Genomic DNA, 23594 nt, shown 5'->3' with positions numbered 1-23594 from the left:
CCCGCCTCTTTCCCTCCCCCCTTCTGGGCTGGCTGCTGTGGGTACCCCAACCAAAAAAAGGTTAAAAGGCCCTCCCTTAGGGTATATTGTGCAGTAGTTATCATCCCCAGAACACAGGACATCCCTTTGGTGATGGGCAGGCCCCCACTGCCAACCAGCAGCAAGGGGTGGGGCAACCGTGGCTGGCTAGGACCCTGCTCCTCCTGGCTGTGCACTGCCCTACCCCCTGGGCACAGCCCACAGATTTGTGAGGGCAAGTTATTAACATGTAAAATTTCCACCGACTAACTGAAAAACGGGACTTTTTGCCATCCATTCCTCGTTCAGAAACTAAGAGGAGACAAAGGGTTTAAAACAGAATAGTCCAGTATAAAACAGGACCAATGGCCCTATAAATACCCCACTCCCACCTAGCTCTAAAACTGGAAGCACTACCACTTACAGTTTTGAAGCTAGCACAAGGCATCTGCACTTGCATTTCCATACTTACCTGACAACAGAAATACCATGGCCACTAAGGCAGTTTTCCTAGTCGCTTGTGATAACCGCTTTTCTGCAGTTAGTACAGGGTAGTACCCGCAGAGGTAACATGTAGTTAACCTCCTATGTTCATTTCTCATAGGAAGATCTTGACTTTATGCCCACTTTATTGAAATGGGAGACTCCTCTCTAGCTTACTCCTGCAACCGTAGGGCTGAGGGCAAGCAAAACTTGGGGGCATCTGAACCCCAAGCCTCTGAGCTTGGTGCTGCACGTAGGATGCCTGCCAAATGATTTGGAAGCATCTGAAGCCCCAGGTGGGGGTGGAGGATGTTTGCTGGTAGAAGGGTCACTTATGGTTCTTGAATGACTTATGGATTTGTTATTGATTTGGCTTGAGAGACAAAAAAATTACCAAATCAATCAATAAATATATTTTTTTTAAATCTGCACTTTTATTTCCATGCAGTATGAGGCTGACTTCATTCTGACTGTAGAGCTCAAAAACAAAAAAACCCATGCCATTTATAGACTACTGCATCTCCCCATCAGTAAGTATCTCACCTGCATAGACATGTTTTGTTTCTTTATGCAAACTACATTAGTATCTTGCATCACACAATTAGTAGTTTCACCAACTCCCACCTCTCAATTCAGAAAAGCTCTGTAGCAAGGTCTCCCTCAACTGACCCATCGCTTTTAGCAGTTATGATATTGGACACTTGGTAAAATAGGTCTTAAAACTGACTTCACATTTGTCTTGTATTTGACAGTGCACCTTGCTTGCTCCTTTTATTTGCGCACCTACTTGGAGAACATGCCAGTCCAAGTCCCATTCCTGCAATTTGTGCTGCTAACACAGGTTGGCTGTGTGACTGCTTTGACATTTTTTCTGGAAGCAATCACAACCATCTTGCCTAAACACACATCACTTTGTAGGATTAGCAAAACAGATAAGGAATGAAGTTACCATCACCCACTGCAGAAGTGGACAGTTAGTCAGCCAAGAGATATGACCATCACCCTAGCCTCAGGTCTGTAAGGCTGACTGGCTCATGTTCCAAGTAACACTTGTCCTCACCTTTGTGGTCCTTTAAGCTCCTGGTCGCGAGGGCTCCAGTGGAGCCAGTTTCAGACTCGACATCTTCCACAGACGGTCTTTCAGAGATGTCCAATCGTGTTGTTTCATCTAGCTCCTGACTGGACCTCTGTCCTGAGAATGATACTTCTGGCACCTGGGGTGGCTCAGTGGAGTTCTGCACCTGCTCGGAAGTGCCAGACACCACAGAGTCCCCATGCACTGTTGCCTCCATAGATACAGCATAGCCAAGAGAAGGGTTTTGAAGGGTGCTACATGCAGTTAGAGGCAAGAGCTGCAGTCACTGGAGGTGTTACAATAGGAGCAGGACACATGGATGGTGTGCGCCCAGGCAGAAGCCTAGGCAACTGCTGGTGTGTTCTATCCGCTGAGCGTGTCAGAGCAGAAACATGTACTCACCTGTTACCTGTGTTGCCCTGGCTGTTTCCAAGGGACCACCGCAGGCCCTGCACACCCGTCTGAGTGCCCGGAGTGACCCCTGCAGATATGACAGGTCCTGGGGGCCCTTCCGCCCCAAGTGCTGCCTCTGTCATGCTGCAGCTCCTCGCTGACACACTGGCTCCAAGGACAGGTGCACGAGGAGCAGTCTGAGAGAAAAGGCAGACCCACGTTAGACAGTTTCACATGGGTGAAATGGCACGCACCATTAACGGCACCGCAGTGGATCAGATGACCACCATGGGCTGACCCAGCACATTTCCAGAGTTTCTAAATCAACACACAATCACCACCACTTATCTACACAGATTCCTACAAAAAAGGTTTCCAAATCCCCAGACAATTTACCCTCGTACAACATAACCATATTTCCATACACTAACCCAATTGCCACACAATTTTACACAGGTCCCACGACACACCAGCCATCCAAAAAAAACCTCCCTACTCACCCTAAAGTTACCACGCCATTTTCCACACACAAAATCACCATATCGCTATACATGTTTCCACAAAGTGTAGCCAGTCTTCCACACAGAACCACCGTATTTCCAAGGAAAGGTACTATATCATCAGTCCATACAATCACGTTTCCCACAACAAAAATGACATTTGCACACATTTCCAGAAAAATCATTCCCAAATCACCAGAATTCTCCCGACACAACCATATTTCCACAAACATTTCCACAAAAACACATCCACATTACCACACAAAATTACCAACGTCCCACCAAAAAAGTACCCCCTTCCCAAAAAAACTCAACTTACCACAAAGTCACCATATTTCCAAAAAAGGCCATTTATCACCACACACAGTCCAACCCAACACAGGTACTGGCCAGCCCATGGTGCAACCCGCTGCCCCCTGGCCACGCAGCACGGCTGCAGCTGGACAGCCTTTCTAGCTCCAACACAGCTCTGCCCCCATCTGCCCTGCTCCCACTCTGGGCTTGGCAGACAGGACCATCTCCAGACCAGCCGGAACCTGTGTGCACAGCCCCGACCCTGGCCTACCTTGCACCTGCTCTGGAGTCACCCACCCACAGTGAGCAGCAGCAATAGGGGCAATGGCCAAGCAGAAGCTCCTGCTCGGCACAAGGGAACAGTGGCCCCACACACTTGTCACCTGCCAGAACCTTCTTGCTGCAGCCACTCAAAGCCCACATCCAGACTACCCTGACATTCCCATTAAGACTTCTCGCACCATGACAGGAAATGCCCGGCCGGCGGCTCCACACAAAACCCACCACGTGCCCTCAAAAAAGGTTTCCAAATCCCCACACCATGTCCCTCACACAACATAACCATATTTCAACATGCTTACCACACCGCACAAAAACGTTCCCAAATGACCCCAACATTTCCACACCATTTTCTACCATATTTCCACACACATTTTCAGGAACGGTTCCCAAATCACGTTTTCCACAGTCACAATCATTTCCAAACAAGTCCTTTATCACTGCACAGAATGACCAGTTTTCAAGAACAAACGAACCGAAAGAACACACAATTCCACACATTTCCACAGGAAAGTTCCCGATCCCCACAGAATTGTCCAGCTGTCCCACATTTCCACAAACGTTTCCGTACAAACGCCTCCAAATCACCACACAAAGTGGCGGGTTTCCCACGAGCCCACGCCCGTGCCCGCACAGCCCCACGCCCCGCTCGCCGGCCCCGCCCCGCCCCGCAACCCCAGACGCGGCCCCCCGTGGCACGAGGCCGGGCTGGGCCGGGCGCCGCACGGGGGCGGGGGCGGCGACCCGGCGCAGGCGCGGGGCGATCGGCGGAGAGAGCGGCCGGGCGGCGGCACCTCACAAACCCGTCCGCAGCGCTGCTGCTTCCTCGGGGACTGCCCCGAGCCGCAGCCCGTGCCCCGCATGCAACCCGCCCCCGCAGCCCCGCGCTCCCGGGTAGCCTGTCGCAGCGGTCGCGGTCCGCCCGGGGTCTGGGGCAGCTGGCCGGGTCCGCTGCGGGTCGGAGTCGGACCAATCGGCGCACAGAAGTCCGCACACCACCACCACTGCTCGGCAGCCAATCAGAATGCGAACAAAGAAGGCGCGCTCCCTTCTACGGCAGAGGCCAATGAGAACGAAGAAGGACGGAGCGGCCCTCCCACGCGGCCACTCCACCCAATCGCCTCACGTCTTAACATGGCCAATGGAAACGCGAGGCTCCGATGCCGGCCCAGCCGCACTCCCGGGCCGGGATCCCTGTCCCGGGATCGTGTGTCCGCCCCGAGCAGCGCGAACCCGCCTGGCCCCGGCCGCGGGCACTGCTCCAGTTACATCCCCCCTGAGGCCTTTTTTCTTCTTCTCTCTCTGCCTTTATTTCCCGCCTTCCGGAGCTTCAGGTGCGCGGCTGCAGCCGCGTTTCTGCTCTCGCTGCCCTCCCCTCTCGGCTGCGAAGCCCAGGTTCAAAGCCAGGGCAGGTTTTCATTTTCTGTGGCTTGAAATCCCGGCTGCTCCGCGCAGGGTGAAGCGCAGGGAGGGCGGCACGGAGCCGGATTTGTTCCCGGCCCGTAACTCCGGGCTCCGAGCCCCGGTCCAGCCCCAGGCGGGCAGCGCGGAGCGGCCTTTATTTCCGCTGCCTGAAATCCGAGCTGCAGTGCCCCGGGCACCTCGGAGCCGGTTAGTTACCTGCAGTACCTACCTCCACGCTGCAATTCCCGGTTATCAGCGCAGGAGCGCGGCACTGAGCTGGGTTTTATTTTCTCTGGCTTTCTCCTGGCTGCAATGCCAAGGTTTTGGCACGGGAGGGCGGCACCGAGCCACTTAGTTCCCTGCCCGCCTCTCCGGGCTCGAAGCGGCACTCCCGACCGTTGGGTGTCCGCCCGCATCTTCCCGCAGCAATGCCGGGCGCGGCCACAGGAGGGCAGCTCTGAGCAGCGGGTTGTCCTCCTATCGTCAGCACCGCTCCTCCTGGCTGCAGCGCTCAGACCGAACCACGTCTTTATTTTTTCTGGCTTGAAATCCCGGCTGCTCCGGGAGAATACATGCATATCTATATCACCATCCCCATCTATAGAGACAGAGTGAGAGACTGTAACAGGATCATATACAAGCACATCCTTATTAGATACATCTCTGTACAGTTTCAGGTTTTTCGAAGTAAGTATGCAACACATAACACCGTCAGGTGAATCCCCTGTTCTCAGTATTACCTTATTTTACACCAAAGATCCCAAACTCTCCCATAGAATTGAACTGACGTCTCGCGGTGCTTCCTGAACAACAAGAGGTTTTTCATATCCATTTCTCTTTAAAAAAGAGAGAAGTGGTGCTTTGCCAAATGCTCTCTACGGTGGTTTAAGTGTCAGCCTAGAAGCAAACAGTCCTTCCTGGGGGCCCACGTGCGGGGACCCCCTTAGACCACCTCTCAGCCTATCGAGGAGACAGGGAGGCTACGCAGGCGGGAGTAGGAGAAAAGGGGCACTGGGGCAGACACAGCTTCAGGCATCAATACTAACCTCAGAAGAGAGCCTGACAGGCCCCGCAGCGTGGGGAACGCAATCTCCCGCACGACCCGCCGTGGCCGCCAGAACAGCCTGCCGCAGCGCTCCGGGACCGCCCGGGTGTCCGGGACAGCTGCGGGACGTGAGCTCTGGGCACAGCTGAGCCAGGAGGACACAGACGAACAGCTAAAGAGGGCCGCTAAGGATCGGAGTCGGACCAATCAGCACACAGAAGAGGGCAGCTCACCCACCGTTCCCCGGCAGCCAATCAGAATGCGAACAAGGAGGGCGTGCTCCCGGACCCGCCTCATCCAGCAGAGGCCAATCAGAGCAAAGAAGGGCGGAGCGGCCCTGATCCCGCCCAAGTGACAACTCCACCCAATCGCCTCATGCCTTAATATGACCAATAGAAACGCAAGACTCCGATCCCGGGCCTGCCGCGCTCCTCGGGCTGGGATCAATGTCCCGGGAATCGTGTGTCCGCCCCGAGCAGCGCGAACCCGCCTGGCCCCGGCCGCGGGCACTGCTCCGGGAACGCCCCGAGCGAGCGACGCCTTTTTTCTTCTCTCCCTGCCTTTATCTCTCGCCTGCCTGATCTACAGGTGCGCGGCCGGGGCCGCTTTTCGTGCTCTCGCTGTCCTCCTCTCGCGGCTGCAAAGCCCACAGGGAAGCACAGGGAAGTAGTGCAGGGGAAGATTTTCTTTTCTTTGGCTTGAAAACCCAGCTGCAGCGCGCAGGTTGGAGCGCAGGGAGGGCGGCACGGCGCCGGCTTTGTTCCGGGCTCCAAGCGCCGCTCCAGCCCCAGGAGGGCAGCGCGGAGCCGCCTTTATTTCCTCTGCCCTACAGCCGGGCTGCAGGCCCGCGGGTGAGCCACAGCACGGCAGCACGGAGCTGGCTTGTTCCCGGCGGTACCCCCACGAGGGCAGCACTCAGCAGGGATTTCCCCTCGGTGCCTTGATCCGGCGGCTGCTGCGCCCAGCTCGGAGCACGGGAGGCCGCGCCGAGAAGTGTATTTCTGACACTCGCCATGGGTGCACAATGCCCCTGTTATAGATGTATGAGCTGCACACATTATTGTAGGTCGGGAAGCAAACATCGGAATACGTGCATACCTATCTCGATTTCCCCTTCTGTAGACAGTAGTGGGTTCACTGCTAATTATGGCACCTATCCCACACACACGCACGCACACTCTTCTTGCATACATACGATTTCCCAAAGTAAGCACACAACGATTAACACTGTCACTTCAATCCCCTCGGTTCAATATTTTACTTAATTTACAGCGACGTTCCCCAACTCTCCACTGGAATTGAAGTGATCCCTTGCACGTCTTACTGAACAACGGGTTTTTCTTTTTCTTTTCTCCTTCAAAAAGGGGAAACTCCGTGCAAATCTTGCTGCCAACGACACAGGTCGGAACGGAGCCCGCCAGGCAGCACCGGTCCGGAAGCGGGGCGCGCGGCTTGGGGCAAAGGGGGACGCACCCACTTCCCCGCGGCGCACGCCGGCGCCCGGCCGGCTGAACGGCTCCGTTGGGGACAGGAGTCGGACCAATCGCCACCCCTCTCAGTAATCCATTGCAGCCAATCAGACCGCGGAGAAGGCGGGCGAGTCCTGAACCCGCCTCCTCTGGCAGCGGCTAATCAGAGGGAACAAAGACAAGGCCGGCGTAGGCCTGACCCCGCCCACACAGCCCTGCCAGCCAATCGCCGCACTCCTGAGAGCGGCCAACGGGAAGACGCGGCTCTGATGCCGGCCCTGCCGCGCGGCGCGGGCCGGGATCGCTGTGTCCGCGCCGAGCAGCGCGAGCCCGCCTCGTCTCGGCCGCGGGCACTGCTCGAGTTACGCCCCAAGCGCGGCCTTTTTTCTTCCTCTCTCTCTGCCTTTCTCAGCCGCCTGCCCGAGCCGCTTTTTTCCCCACTCGCTGCCCTCCTCTCTTGGCTGCGAAGCCCGGTTTCAAAGCCAGGGGAGCAGCACACGACAGGTGTTTATTTTTTCTGGCTTTAAATCCTGGCTGCTCCGCGCAGGGCGGGCGGCACGGAGCCGGGCTTGTTCCGGGCTCCAGCCCCAGAAGGGCAGCGCGGAGCGGCCTTTATTTCCGCAGCCTGAAATCCGGTCTACAGGGCCCGGGGCGCACCGCAGCTCGGAGCCGGCTAGTTACCTGCCGTACCTCCGCGCCGCAACGCCCGGTTGTCACCACCGGAGCGCGGCACTGAGCTCGGTTTTATTTTCTCCGGCTTTCTCCTGGCTGCGATGCCGTTAGCGGCGCACGAGTCGCGTAGTCCCCTGCCCCTATCTCCGGGCTCCACGCCCCGCCCCAGCCCCAGGCCGGCAGCGCGGAGCCGGCTTGCGTGTCCGCCCGGGTCTCCCCGCCGCGGCCACAGGAGGGCGGCTCTGAACCCGGCTTTTTCTCCCCCTTCACGCACTGGGTCAGTGCCCCGACCGACCGGACCACCGGAGGGCAGCACCGCGCAGCGGCTTCGTCTCCCCTCCTCAGCACCGCTCCTCGTGGCTGCAGTGCTCCGGCCGAACCACAGGAGGGCAGCAGATACCTATGACACGGTACTAGCCAATCGCCCGTCGCGAATAACGGCGTGGAGGGGAACAGGGCACCCGGGCCCGGGGGGGACGCAGCCACCAGGAACCCACCATCCCCTGCCTGCTCCCCTCCCTGACAGCTGTTGGGGGGGGGGCAAGCCCCTGGCTCCAAGGAGGAGATGGGGCACAAGGCCCCCCCCACTCCATCACCTCCATTATGGCAGTGCTCCAGTCCCCGTCATGCCCCTCGGCCCTCCCCTCAGTCCCCACTGTCATGGGAGCGCTCTGCTGTCTGTCCCCAACATTTCCAGCTCTCTTTAAAAAAGGGAAAGGTGGAGCTTTGCAAGGTGTTCTCTAGAAAGGTTTCAGCATCAGCCCAGAATCAAACGGTCCTTCTTGGAGGCCCATGTGTACCCCCTTAGACCACCTCCCAGCACATACAGGAGACAGGGTGGCTACTTGAGTGGGAGGAGGACAGAAGAGGAGCACTGGGACAAAAACAGCTTCAAGCTGAGAGAAGTAAAGAGTGTGGGGGCAAGGAAGGCTCTTCCCCACCCACCTCGCAACTCTCCAATTGCAGCTGGGAAATACTGGTGGAGCCCCGCTGCAGACTGGGATGGGACAAGGGATTTCATGGAAGGCCTTCAGGGGGAAGCTGTCTCAGAGGCCAACAGAAACATTAGGGTCACAGACCCTGTGGTGTTGGCCACAGAAGGAAAGGCTAATACATGCTGAAGCTGGCAGAGGTACAAGTGCTCAACACCAAATCTGGGCAGAGGGTTGTACAACAGCAAGTCTGTGGGTCTGGGCCACTGATATCAGCCTAACCCAGGGGCAGGCCATTGCTTTTGGAAGGTGCTCTAGTACTCGGGAGGCGAGAGCTGCAGTCACTGAAGGCGTTACCTTTGGACGTGTACAACCAAACAACATGCATCCAGTCAGAAGCTAAGGCAACTGCTGGTATAACGAGCAACCTGAGTTCTGCTCAGGCTCTCAGCATAACTTTGGGTCTTCCCAGAACTAAGCAATTAAATTGTACTGAGTGCCTAAGTAAGGCACTGGGAAAAGGGAGTGCTATGATTGGTACATTGTGCTACCAAGTACAGCAGTTTCCCTACAAGGAAAGGAAACCAAAAACAATAGGAGTGGAGTACCTTATCTAAAAAGATGAGATTTGGAACTTGAGGATTGGATAATTTGAGATGATAAAGTTACAAATGCAGTGAACAGACAAAGAGTCAGCGTGTGTTCTGTGTTGCCACTCTGTTTCTCAGTAGCCCTCACAGTGACCTGTTGCAGATGTGACAGCTGTCAGGGGCCCTTTTGGTGCCAACTGTCACGCTGAACCTCCTCACCGATAAGCTGGTTCCAAGGACAGGTACACAAGGACTAGCCTGTGAGAAAGGGCAGACCCACATCAGACAGTTTCATGCTATATAAAACGCGCATACTGTTAACCACACCACAGGGTGGTGGTGGGCTGCCCACTGCAGCCTTGGTCTTCTTACCCTGCTGGCATCTCCCTGGGGCCTGTGAAACCCAGAGGGCGAGACCCAGCACAGCAGGGCAGTCCAAGGCTGGGAAGCTCAGTGCCATTGCTGCTGCCTGGTAGGCAGAGAGCACCTTGACACTGTGGTGCAGGGCTTGCAGCAGGGGTGGCAGTGCAGAGTTGTACCTTTTGCTGCTGCTAGATGGGCAGGGGGTGCCTCACCATGGCAGCACAGGGCTCGCAGTGGCCCACCAAACTCTCCCACCTGGCCCCACTCTGCCCTGCCATGCTGGGTCCTGCCCACTAGTCCACAGGGACCCCAGGGCAGGGTGCCCAAGTCCACAGTGGGCAGCCTGCACCAACCCCCCACTCCCAACAGGATCCACTCTGGCCATGCCACCCATGACAGAGGGTGAGCTGTGCTTCACACTCTGCTTGGGCCACAGCAGCCAGCACCTTCCACATTAAGCAGCTGGGCTCGTGTGCTACCGTAGGGGCAGAGGACTGCACACCCAGGTCCCTGGTTCAGTAGTTCTAGCAGCTAGGACCCCCCACCCCTCCTGCAGGGCTGGTGGGGGGGTGCAGTGGGCAGCTGGCTGTGGGTAGAGAGTAAGGGGTACTGGCAGGGCCCAAGGGGTTGTGGGTGGCAATCGGATCTAGACAGACTAGCAAATTGGGCAGGATCAGAACCAGATTAAGTTCAACATTGAGAAATGTAAAGTGCTCCACCGGGGATGAACAACTGTAGGTTTGGCAGCGCCAAACTGACCAGCACCACGAATGAAAGGGACCTTGGAGTTATAGTAGATCACAGTATGAACATGAGCTGGCAGTGAGACACTGTAGCCAGCAGGGCAAATAATACGCTGACATGCATCAATCAATGCATCTCCAGCAAAACCAAGGAAGTGATTATTCTGCTTTACTCAGCACTGGTGAGACCACAGCTGGAATACTGTGGCCTGTTCTGGGAGCCACACTTTAACAAGGACGTGGACAAGCTTGAGCGAGTCCAGAGAAGAGCCACCCATATGATCAGAGACTTGCACAGCAAGCCATATGAGGAAAGGTTGAGGGACCTGGGATTCTCCAGCTTGAAAAAGAAAAGGCTGAGAGGGGACTTGATACCAGCTTACTGCTACATTAGGGGAATACATCAGGGGCTCAGCAAACAACTGTTCACCAGGGCACCCCTGGGGAAATCCAGGAGTAATGGCCACAAACTGCTGGAAGACCGTTTCAGACTCAACATTAGGAAAAACTTCTTCACAGTCAAGGTTTCCAGACTGTGGAAAAAGCTCATTCCAGAGGTGGTGCAATCACCTGCTCTGGAATTCTTCAAGAGGAGACTGGACAGTCACCTTGCTGGGGTCACTTAACCCCAGCTGTCTTTCCTGCTTGATGCAGGGGGCTGTGTTGCAAGAAAAAATCAAATCTGGTCATGTCAAGTTGACCAAATTCCCAGAAGTCTTTTCGAGAGGACTCAAAATTGGCAGTAATTGTGGCCTAAAGTTAACCCCAGTAAAATGCCAGGGTACATGAGCATTTAAAACAATGGAACAACAGAACCATAAAATAAAATGATAACATGGTAATTTTGGGGAGTAATTAATTTGGAGATGGGAAAATAACAGGAAAATATTCTCAAGAGGCAAGGATGTGGTATTGTATTTTTAAGATCTATGAGCCAAAATATTATATAACAAGCTTGGATAGCATTGATAATGGTGATGTCACTAAAGGGTTAAATAGCCTAAGCAAGTAAAGTCAGTGTTCGCTGTTCTCTGTTCACTGTTCATTGCATGGATTTCTGAGGGAGGCATCTGCATGGGTCTCTAAAGGAGGACCAAGCCTTCGGACTTGGAACAGCGCAACCCAGGAAGCTTTCCCAGAATGGCTGGCTGAGGGAAGTAACTCCTGCATAACAGCTCTAGACAGACTATGAAGCAGTGAAGAGTCATGTTAATGCGTGCAGTCTTTGGTAACTGTCTGCTTATATTCTGGCAATCCCAGTAAAGTTGACTACTTGTATTCTGACAACCCCAGTTGATGAATTGGTTTGTGTTTAGTAGATGTTTTGTAGTCAATAAAGCTTCTGACTGTTTGTCAGGCGAGTGCCGGTGGTTAATCACAGAGTTCTCCTCGCCCACAGAAAAGTAGGGCTTGGATGAGTTTCAGGTCAACAGGCTGAACACAATGATCTTCCAAGGTCCCTTCCAACCTTACAAACTATGTATCTATGAAGGCCACTGGCAGGGCCAGGAGGCTTTGGGTGAGGAGTGGGGGCAGCAGCAGGCCCCAGGGGGCAATGGGTAGTGAGTGAAGGGCACTGTCAAAACAAAGAGCTATAGCTGGAAAGTGAGTGGCATCAGCAGGGCTGGGATGCTGTGAATGGCAAGTGAGTGACACCAGCTGGGCTGAGGTGGCTGTGGCTTGGGAATAAGGTGCACCTGCAGTGCCGAGGGGGCTGTGGCTGGGGAGTGAGGGGCACCAGCAGGGAAGGGGGGGGGCAATGGCATGGCCAGGGCACTAGCATATCAGGACTGTTCAGCGCCACAAATTCATGCAGGGGACACCTGCTCCTGGACCCATGTCCTGGTGAGCAAAGGGGACAGAGGAAGCTCTGATATTCCAGGCTAAAAAACCCCAAATCACCACCAAAATGTATAGGTATTTAGAATTTTTTTATTCTACTGATTGAGGCACTTGTACAATTCCAAATGGCTTTAAAGTGCTAAAGGTATCAATAAAACATAGTGTTCAACCGATACCTGTATACATAGTGGCATTTCATTTTAATCACAGAAAAGCATAGATGTTGAGGTTTTCCATCAGAGAACTTGGGTTGTTTTTTTTATCAGAGAAAACCAGGATCCCTGATAACCAGTGACGTAATTGCAACTTTCCCAGAATTCTGTTTCTAAGCTCATAAGGGAGACCCGATCATAAAAGGGCTGTAGTCTTGTCCCTCCCAAAAGACTGAACAGTACCTGCTTCTTGATAAGATGCATCACCGATTAAAAAACCCATGTAAAGGGTTCCATTCACACACAGCTGAAACTGTATAAAGGAAGGTCATCTTCTAAACTCCAAGTGATTCCAGCTCTGAGCTGCACTGGATATGCTGACATCAGCCAAGGAAATCCTGGCTAAAACTTACTGCTAATAGCTAAAAGGTTAAAAGTAATGTACATAATCCTCCGATTCACACACACAGACACAATATCTGGGAATTTGTCTCTGTAACGATTATACTTAGGCGTCAAACAAGGCCCCTCAATGCAGAACCATATTCTGTGGCCGCTAAAGTACCAAGGGTCTGTCCGAGTCCACAGCGAGAATTCTTAGGGAGTCCCTAACACCCCTCATCTTTTTTGCTATGCTACATGACACAACACTACTCCTCCTTCCAGCTACTCTGATCCCAGAAACAGTTCAGTCTAAAACACCACGAGTAGAATATGAGACAAGTTTCAAGGGAGCTGAAACGTAGGGGCCAGTGATCACATGCAAGGCTAATGAGGTGACCTCAGGAAAGAACAATGGTCACAGCCCATGACTCAGTTTCCCTGCTCTCTACTCAATTAGCCAAGACATTCTGGAACAAAACCCCCCCACACAGGCAGAGGTGTGGAAGTCTGGAACCAGCCTCGCACCCAGAGGATGGATTGCAAGGGGCGCTGGCACCTTGCCACCCAGTACCAAGTACATCTGTATTCTTTGCTGTATATAGCTGTTCTTGGCAAAGATGCCTAATTACTAGCATCCCAATAAACCAGTGTTGATTTTTCAGAGAAACTTGCTTTGGTTTTCTTGTACTTCTCCAGAGATATCCTGGGTATAACATGTGCAATCACTTACACCAGGGTTGGGCAAAATATGGCTCACAGGCTGGATCCAGCACGTGGCAGGTCCCACCTGGCCCAGGTGTCATCCAGCCTGTGGCACATCCTGTCACCCCCTAGCCATGCAGGAGGCCTGTAGCTGGACTACCTTTCTAGGTAGCCCAGGCAGTGACAGCTCCTTCCGGTTGCCACTGCCCCGGCCACAGCCCCATGGTTCTGGTGAAGACCCACACACACAGCCCTGCCCCTAACCCACCCCACATACACTCTGGAGTCAGCCCGGCAGAGCAGACCAGCTCCAGAGCAGCTAGAACCCACTTGCACAGCTTGCCGGCAGCTGAGCAGTGACAATGGCCAAGCAGAAGTCACAGCTTGACATGAGGGAAAAGCAGCTCCCTCTGCCCCCTGCAATCACAGGTACAAGAGCTTTCTTACTGCAGCACCTTGAAACCCACACCCAGGCTGCCCTGCGTCTCATCTGAACTGCCACCAGTGACCCACTGGCCAGCCCAGATGGAGCAGTGATGGCAACGGAGAAGAGCCGCAAGGCAGCCTGGGCATGGCAGCCAAAGAGCTGCAGCAACAAGGGCCCAGCCACAGTGAGCGGGTGGGGCCACTTCTCCCCTGCACCAACCAGCAGCTTCTGCTCAGTTGTGGCTGCTGCTCAGCATGGGTGTGTGGTCTGGAGCAAGTGCAGGGCAGGCCAAGGTGAGGGTTGTGCACGTAGGGTCTGGTAGGTCCACTCGGGCCGGGGTCAGTCCATACTTTTGGGGCAGGTCATTACTTTTGGAGAGTTCTACCAGCAGTCAGAGGCAAGAGCTGCAGTCACTGGAGGTGTCACAGTTGGAGCCGGGCACACGAATGACAGGCATCCAGGCAGAAGCCGAGGCAACTGCTGGTGTGTTCTGTCTGCTGGCCGTGTTAAAGGCAGAAACACGTACTCGCCTGTTGCCCGTCGCACCTTGGGTATGTCTAAGGGACCACTTCACGCCCCGCACACCCGTCCGAGTGCCCGCAGTGACCCTTGCAGGCACGACAGCTCCTGGGGGCCCTTCTGCCCCGAGTCCTCACTGACACGCTGGTTCCAAGGACAGGTGAGGAGGAGGAGCCTGGGAGAAAGGGAAGACCCACGTTAGACAGTTTTCTGAGAGAAAACACATGCGCCGTTAACCAGAACAGAGTGGATGAAACGACCCCCACTGGGCTGACCCTACACGTTTCCATTAAGAGCTCCCAAATCACCACTCAAGTATTACCGGTTTTCTACACACCCCCTACAGAAAGGCTTTTCAAACCCGCAGTTTCCCTCGCACAACATAATATTCCCATATGCTTACCCAGTGACCACACCGTTTCCCACAGATCCCACAAAACAAGCACACAAAAAAGCTCCCATATCATCCTAAAATGACCACACCAGGACTCATCACGTTTCCACAACTGGTTCCGAAAACACCAGCTTTCTACACAAAACGACCGCACCTCCAAAATAAGCTCTGACATCACCACACACAACTGCCAGTTTTCCATAGTAAAAACCCCACACACTTCCTGAAAGAAAGCTCCCAAATCCCGACAGAACTGTCCCCATTCCACATTTCCACAGAAGCGCCTCCAGGTCACCACACAAAAAGCCAGAAGAACGGTTCCCGACCCCGCGCACAAACGGCGGGCTCGGCACACACCGGCCGCCGCGCGCCCGCAGGGGAGGCTCCCGCGGGCCCCAGCGCCCCGGGCGGGGGGCGGAATTCCTCCCCTCGACACCCCCAGACCGCACCACGAGCCGCGGGGCGGCGCCCGCCGCTCAACCACCGCGCTGCGACCGGCCGCACGGCGCCCCGGCGGGAGACCCAGTGCGCATGGGCAGTACAGAGCAGCCAGACGCACGCGTGCGCACCTGCTTTTCTATGATGTAATCCTTGAAAATGTTATGTTGTATCTTCCTCCGCGAGGCCTCCGGTAGGGTCGTTTCAGACTGTCTGGCTTGGTTTGTTTTCCAATAAAAGGTTAAAAAAACAAAAACCTTTGCCCTTCAATGGCATGTACGCATGCGCCGGAGGAGGGTTCATCAGTTCAAGGCTAAATTCATCCATAGTTTAAGAGCGCGTGCACCGAAGAGGCAGTTCAACACATCGGCCGCTGATAGTGTGGACTGGTAAAAAGGAATGCGCATGCGTCCTGGGAACCGGCCGCTGCCAGCTGCCGAAATCATTGCCTCTGAAACCATGGAAACGCGTTAATCACGACAGGACGAGCGCCGAAACTATCGAAACCCGAGTATCAATGCGCGTGCGCACTGGGAATAAGCGCTACAGTCCCGTCTCCCCCCCCCGCCAGTACTTGGTGGAAAGGACAGGAAAGACCGCTCCCCTCTCAATCCGGGCTCACAGACGCTGCCACCTGGGACGCCGCACCGCTGCGCGGGAAAGCGGCCGCGGCGGTAAAGCGGAGAGAGAGCGCCCACTGCGCATGCGCTACACAGGGCAGGTTCGCAGTCGCACAATCTCGCGAGGATAATATCGATGAGTACCCATTAATACGCATGCGCGCTTGGGAAGAGGCGTTGCATAGCGTTTCCCTTTAACAAGCAAGTTCAAGGGAAACGTAGAGTGGTGAGACGCTGATCAGGGGAATACCGAAATTATCCGTGGTACTTGTAAGCGCGCGTGCGCAATGCTCGCAGACAAAATGCATCAAACACCAATATTGTGGATTGGTGTATGAGTCCTGGGAATCAGGGACGCTGCCAGGGCAGGAGTCATGGACGGGTTTCCATAGTTACACATGCAGTGACGACATGACCGACGTCGAAACTATGGAGGCGCCAGTCTCAACGAGCATGCGCACTGCGAATGAGCACTATAGTCTCCTCTGGGGCCAATCCTGGAGAAGGGAAGGGATGGACGCTCCCCACGTCTCTAGCCCACACGGGACGCGGCGTTAAACCATCACTGGGGAGACCCAGTGCGCATGCGCTGGGCAGGCACCCAATCGCGCGACGAGAACATCGATAAGGGCCATGAACACGCATGTGAATTTAGGAAGAGATGGCGCATCCCATTCGCCCCCCAAAGGGCAAGGCACGTACGCATGCGCAGCGCGGTGAGAGGTTGACCAACTGAATATCGAACTTACTGATAACAGTGGTAAGGGCGCATAAGCAGTGGCCACAGACAAAAGCAATCGAAGGCTGATATGTCGATTGGAGCGCACGTTGTCGGAAATGGGAAGCTGCCAGGTCCGGGGGAGGCGGAGGTCATAGCCGGGGCCCACACGAGCCCCGCGGGGTGACAGCAAGGAGGGCCACTGTGTGGAAGGGACTTGGGCTGCATTTGCACCACAAGCAGTTGCCTGGGAGGGTGCAATAAGAATCTGTTCCTCCTACCTTTATAACTAGATGAGACCAAAAGCAAGTAACTGCTTTGTGGAAAGGCGGGAAGAAGGCAGGCGTGTACTTCAGGCAGCAGCCTTCTTCTCTTAAGAGAAAGGGGATGAATGTAGCAGGTAAATGGTGCAGAGGTACGTGGGGAGTCAGGCAAGTCAAGACCATGGGTGAGAAACAGGTAGGGGTGCAGGGAGGGGAATGTTGACCTGGAGCTGGAGGCTTTGGGTAGATGCAATATCTTTTATTAGACCAACTAAATAGGTGCAAAAAAGTTATTATTTGCAAGCTTTTGGACACCCACACCCTCTCTCAGGCAAAAAAAAAAAGAAATTAAACATGGTCAGAGATATGAAAGATGGTTAGACATTCCTCAGGAGTCAGGTACAAAAAACAAACAAACCAGACTTCAGAAACCTGTTCTGTAGGAATGCAAATTTAGGAGGGCTCCAGGGAACAGCAGGTTGTTTACCTGTAGGTCTCAGATGTGGACCAGATGGTGGGTGGGGGGGCTATAAAATCAATGCAGTATTGTCAACCCCACCCTGTCAAAAATCATGAGCCAAACTGTTAAAAAAAAAAATCAAGAGATTTGGTATGTAAAGCATGAGAGGCTATTTTTTTAACTATGTGTGGGGGTGTTATTTGTGAAGGTGTGGAGGGCTGTAGGTGTATGTGTGTGGGGTTTGGAGCCCGGGGGGGGGTCCCTGCAGGATGTGGGGTACTGTGGGTCAGGAGTGAGGGACAGACACAGAGATACACAGGTGCACACATGGACACAGACGGGTCTAATTTGAGTTGTATTGTGTAGGCCTATTATCTTATTTTAATTGCAAGAATCACCAACGGTATTTTTAAACTCGTACTCGAGGCTATCAGTGTGGTGTGTATGTTTCTTGTGGTAGTTTACTGTAGTGTAGCTACAGTGGTTTTACTACCCTGTAATCTACTTGATCCCTACCAAAGTGTTTCCCTGGGAGTTGACAGAGGACAACACAGAGCCATTTCCTCACCTATGCACCTTGCCCCATATAACTTGCACTGATGCAGACCTGGAGGTACTTTGCAAGGTTCTCTGTAAAGAGGTTAAGCCTGGAAGCAAGTGGAGGCCCATGTGCACCCCCTTGCACCACCTCCCAGCATATACAGTGGACAGAGGGGCTAAGCAGAGTCAGAGAGAAAAGAGGCACTGAGACAGACAAACAGCTTAAAGATGGGAGAAGTAAAGAGCACAGGGGCAAGGAAGGCTCTTCCCTATCCCCATTTCAACTCTCCAATTGCTGCTGGGAAATACTGGTGCAGCCTTGCTGCAGACTGGGACCGGATGAGGGGTTTCAGTGGAGGCTTTTGGGGCTGACAGGGGCCTTATGACCACAGGGACTATGGTGTTGGCTACATGAGGACAACAGGCTACATGCTGAAGCTTGCAGAGGTCCAAGTGCTCAACACCTAATCCAGGCACAGGGAGGTACAACAGCAAGTTTGTGAGTGTGGGCCACTGGTATCAGACTAGCCCAGGGGCAGGCCATTGCTTTTGCAAGGCGCTCAAGTAGTTTGGAGGTGAGAGCTGCAGTCACTGGAGGTGGTAGCTTTGGACATGCCCAAGCGAACAATATGCATCCAGTCAGAAGCCAAGGCAACCGCTGCTGCGTTCTCTTCCCTGAGCATGTCAAAGGCAGGAACACGCACTCACCTGCTGCCAGGGTTGCCTCAGATGTTTCCAAGAGACTGTTGCAGGCCCCAAATGCCTGTTTCTGAGCAGCTCGCACAGTAATCCACTGCAGACATGACCAGCGTTGAGGGCCTTCAAGCCTTTTGGTGCTGATTGCCACGCTGCACCTCCTCACCAATATGCTGGTTCCAAGGACAGGTTCGCAAGGACTAACTTATGAAAAGGGCAGACCCACATCAGACAATTTCGCACGAGGTAAAATGCTCACACTGCTAGCTGCCACAGTGATGATAGTAAGATGACCACCGCCCATGCCCACCACAGCCTCTGGACTTGGTTTCACAGCTGACTTAGCCAGGAGAGATCTCTCTTAGAGAAACAGGCAAAGCTACAAAGATGTTTGACCCTGCATATGTTTAAACCACCAAGACACAAAGGCCTGTGCATCAAGTATGCAATCTGCCTTATCTGGACAACAGATGCTGAGGAACCTGAGCCCACACCAGCTGCAAGTGTACCTGTGTATGCTTCACTGTCTGCAGCTGCTCCGACAAGTCTTGCTCAAGGGTACTACTCCTAGAACCCAGCATATCATTCAGAAGAATTCCTTCTCATTTGTCTTGTGCCTCTTCACCCAACCCAACGCCTGCCATGAACAATCCTGAGCAGAACAGATCGGTGCCTCACATAAGGACGCTAGAGATGAGCGCAGCTTCGGGAATCAAATGAACTCGAAATTCCTAACCATAAAGGGCCCTTGCGCTGGGACTGTGTCTAAAAGAACACCTGGAACCAGTGGTGTTGGCTTAGCCCCCAGCACAGTCATCCACCCCCATTTCACTCTCTGTCACACCCCACCCACCTTATGTCCACACACATTTCCACAAAACATTCCCAAATCACCACATACAGTCGCCGTATTTACAAAGTTGACACATCACCATTTTTCCACACAGGTATCACAGTATTTCCACACTTTTATACAAAGTCCCTAAATCACCACACAATCACCCCTGTTCTCCACCTAGTTCCCAAATTAGCACACCATTTTCCACAAGCATCACCGTATTCCCACACACATTTCTACACAGAGTTCCCAAATCACCACAGAAAATTGCCATTTTTCTTCACGGACAAAAAAAAAATCCCATATTTCTACACCGTATTACCAAATCACCACACAAATAGCACCGTATTTCCACGCATGACCCCAAAAATGTTCCCAAATCACCACAGAATCAGCACACAATTTTCTACACGAGGAAATCGCCATACTAGCACAGTTACCAACCCACCACACAATTTTCCACAGAAGTATCACCATATTTCCACACACATTTGCACAAAAAGTTTGCAGACCATAATGCAGAATCATTGGTTTTCCACAGAAATATCATTTCTACAAGAAAGTTCCCAAATCACCACAAATAAATCACAACTTTCCTGAAAATCACCATAGTTCCACACCAAGTTACCAAATCCCCATACAATTTTCCGGCTGGGAACAGATTTTTTTCTGTTTTTTTCCTTTAGAATTAATGTTTCCTGAAAAGGTGGTTTTCCTCAGAAAATATTTTCAATTTTGGATTATAGTATCGTTGTGTTTACATATGAACAATCTGATTTTGTTTTTGAGGAACCCGTCACAACCGGGGATCCTGGTTTTCTCCATTAAAAAGCCCTACATTCTCCGATTAAAAAAACCCCACCAAAATCTGTGGTTTTCTGTGAGTAACATGAAACACCACTATACACATAGGTGGTATCAGTTGAACACAACGTATTATTGACATATTTGCAACTTTAAACGAATTAGGAAGCCTACCAGTGCCTCCATCATTATTATAAAATAAATTCTAAATATCTTCTAAATATTTGGAGTTTGCTTTGGGGGTTTTTAGCCCTGCTCTCTTCACTCACCAGGATGTGGGTCCAGTTGTGGCTGCCCCCCCCCCCAGCCGCGTTGTAGTGCTGAGCAGCCCTGATATGCTGCCCCTGCCATTGACCCTCACTTCCAAGTCACGGCTCCTCCTTATCCCCACCAGTACCCCTCACTCCTGTCCCACAGCCCTCTGCCCCAGCCCCCCTGGCCCTGTCAGTGCCCCTCACTCCAAATCTGAAGCTTCTCCTCCCCACCAGTGCCCCTCACCCCAAACCCACAGCCCCCCACCCCCACACCCTCAGCCCTGGGGGATGCCCCTCACTCCAGAACTGCAGCCCCCTGCCAGTACACTTCTTGGAAGCTATGCCTCACTTGTCTGCCCACCCCCCAGCCCTGCCTGTGCCAGGGATGGAGGAAAACTGCAGGAGCTGTGCCTTAGCAAAGGCAGGGTCGGCATTACTCAGCCACCTTGGAAGCAGAGAGAACACTTGCTGGTTGAACGTGTGCACACAGGCCCAGAGCAGAGGGTAACCTGCCAAAGTTTAGCCCAGATCCCTGGGCTGGGGGTGGGGGAAGCACACATGGTACTTGGGAAGAGGAAGGCTTTGCTCCTGTTGGGCAGCCCGGGGACCTGCTGCACCACAGCCACGGCCACAGCCACAGCCTCTCCTAGCCAGAGCTCAGACCGAGCACCAGTCTGCAGCCAGAGTCCGTGCCGAAACCTGCAACTGCTGCCGCTCTCCCCGGCTGCTGCGGAGCCACAGAGCACTCCAGCCCCCTGCGCCCCAGCCACACTCACACTAGCACCACCCAAAACTCTGCCAGCCTGCAAGGGGAAACGCGCGGTTTCCCACTTCAAAGAAAATCCACAATTTTCTGTGTGAAATAGAAAGCCAGGATCCCTGCTGAGGCCTGTCCAGGATCAATAGACTCTACTGCAGCTTGGACATATGTTTCCAGGTGGGGTGGGTGGTGCCGGATTCTTGATTTGGTCCATGACACGCTGCTTCTGCCGCCGCTGGTTTTCACATCTCCTGTTGTCATCCTGAGGTTTCAAAATACAGAGATGCCTGTAGCAGAGTCTTCCTCCATGTGGAGTGGTCCTGGTTGACATCAACATTGTATTTTTTTTTAAGTTGGCCTTGTGGACATCCCTGAAGCTTGTTGGTGGTCAGATGTAACCTTGAGGCAGGAAATATTGAGAAGAGTGTTGGAGTGATTAGCAGCCTTGCTTAACTTCCATCTTAACCTCAAAGGGATCTGTGATAGATCCATTGCTGAGAATCACCGCTTGTGTACCGTCACAGAGCAGGCAGAGGCAGAGAATGGTGACAATTTCAGTAGGCATCTGTTCCTTAGAAGGAGCCTTCACAGCACTTCTTGGCTGGCAGAGTCTAAAGCTTTCATGAGGTCAAACAAGGCCATGTAGAGAGGCTTACGTTGGTCCCAGCATTTCTCCTGCAGCTGGCAAACTCGGAGATCATGTCAGTTGTGCCTTTTGATGCCCTAAACCCACCCTGAGATTCCAGGTGATCCCTCTATAGCTCCCAGAGTCAGCCTTATCTCCTTTCTCGAGATTGCCATGATCAAGGCATCCCTGAGGTCACCTGAGATTTCCTCATCACTCCAGATCCTTAAGATGAGGGCATGGAGCTGGATTCCATCTGCTCCAGATGACTTGTTCTTCAGCTGCTTGATGGCTTTCCTCACCTCGTCAGTGGTTGGAGGGGGGGTCTGAGATCATCTCTGTCTGGGTTTTGGGGGATGGAGTGGAGAGCACTCTTGTCAACAGCAGTCTCGATTGAGAATGTCTTCAACATGCTCCTTCCAACCTGCGCTGACAGCTCCCCTTCCCTTGGTCAGGTCTCTCCCATCCTTAGGTCTCCAGAGAGGTGGTGCTCAGACCGTAGATGGCTTCAGTGGCAGCAAAGAAGCGGCACGTGTTGTGGGCCTCATTGAGATGTTGAATCTCCTTCAACTCCTCTTCTCACCATTTGTTTGGGGGTCCTCCTTTGACCTCTGCCTTGGTTTGTTGGAGATTCAGTTTCTTTTGCTTGGAGTTGTAGTTTTGCCAAGCACAACCGGCCTGGCACTTGCAATCGATTGCTCTTGGATCTCAGGGTGAATCCCAGGGACCCACCCTGGAGTCCACTCCCATTCCCATGAACCACAGTGGGATGCCCATCTTCATCACTAGTCTTGATCCAGTCTGTGGCTCCTAGAAAAGATTCCACAGTTCCTCGATGCGTGCTGATGCCGGGTCCATTCCCACAAAGTCCTAGGAATGAAAAGGCAAAGCAAAGCAAGATCTCTTGCTCAGACCCGGGAACAGCTGTTGCCTTTCGGCTCTTTCCCGCCTTGTCACCTGATCGCAGACTTGTGCCCTGCGGTAAGGACAGCCCGTCTCCCCTCCAGCCCGGCCTCGCACCGTGCGTGATGTCACCGCCGGAGCAAGCGCGGCGCGGGGGGCGGGGGGGAGGGCGGCCCTGCCCCGCAGCACCGGCCGCCTGCTCCTCCTCCCTCCTGCCCTCGGCCTTGCGGCACTCGCACGGAGCGGGACGCAGCCTGGGAGCAGCCGCGGGCGGCGCGGGCGGACAAGGACTTCTCACGGCACCTCCGGGGAAGCAGAAACCAGGCCGCCGAGTCCACGCCGCAGCGCCGGGGAGCTAGGAGCCGGAACCCGGCCCAGCGGAGACGGAGGGCTCCGGGCCCGCCACGCTCGCGGCGCGGGCAGCGGCTTGAGCAGCGCCTCGGGCACTCGGGCCGGCCGCCCGGGGCAGCGGCTCGGCCGCCGCGTTGCGAAGCCTGCGCAGGACGCGCGGCAGCAGCTGGCCCGGCCCGGCCCGGCCCGGCGCGGCGCGGAGCGGAGCGGGGCGGGGGCCCAGCGCCGCCGGGGAGCGCAGAGCTCGCGGGGCCGGGGCCGGGGCCGGGGCCTCCCCCCCGCGGGCCCCGGAGCTGTGGCAACCCCCGCGGGCGGCGGGGAAGGAAGCTCCTTGTATGGGCTCAGGAAGCGCCATGTAAGGAGCGGCGGAAGCGCCATATATGGACGGCAGTTCCTGCGGGGGCGGGGTTAGGCGGTGACTGAACCTCTGGAGCTGCCGCGGGCGGGGCAGCAGCCCGGCTCCGCCCCGTCCCCGCCGCCCGGGGGCAGCCAGCGGCTGCCGGCCCCGCGCCCAGCCCGGCCCCGGCCCCGGCCCCAGCCGAGCCCCGAGCCCGGCGGCTGGGCCAGCCCCTCGCTGCCCGGAGATGCTGGGCCTGACAAGCAGCTGGGGGGGGGCTGCTCCGGGGCTTCCGCTCGGCCCGTCC

General features: G+C 54.4%; 2 long non-coding RNA genes across 2 annotated transcripts; both read right to left on the bottom strand.

The window, feature by feature from the left end:
• Window positions 1-915: 915 nt before the first annotated feature.
• On the bottom strand, window positions 916-7753 carry LOC106738180 (uncharacterized). The gene is made up of 2 exons (XR_009454845.1): window positions 5493-7753; window positions 916-5044 (listed from the first exon to the last, which is right to left on the bottom strand). It is a non-coding gene; the product is annotated as an uncharacterized LOC106738180 (long non-coding RNA).
• A 4419-nt stretch (window positions 7754-12172) lies between these two features.
• On the bottom strand, window positions 12173-22787 carry LOC106739234 (uncharacterized). Its single transcript, XR_001372468.3, has 2 exons — window positions 15250-22787; window positions 12173-14461 (listed from the first exon to the last, which is right to left on the bottom strand). It is a non-coding gene; the product is annotated as an uncharacterized LOC106739234 (long non-coding RNA).
• Window positions 22788-23594: the final 807 nt, after the last annotated feature.

This window comes from Alligator mississippiensis, chromosome 9 (assembly GCF_030867095.1).
Source record: "Alligator mississippiensis isolate rAllMis1 chromosome 9, rAllMis1, whole genome shotgun sequence".
Classification (NCBI taxonomy): Eukaryota; Metazoa; Chordata; order Crocodylia; family Alligatoridae; genus Alligator; species Alligator mississippiensis.
The sequence above is the reverse complement of the archived record's forward strand: the minus strand, read 5'-3'. Positions and strand labels throughout refer to the sequence as shown.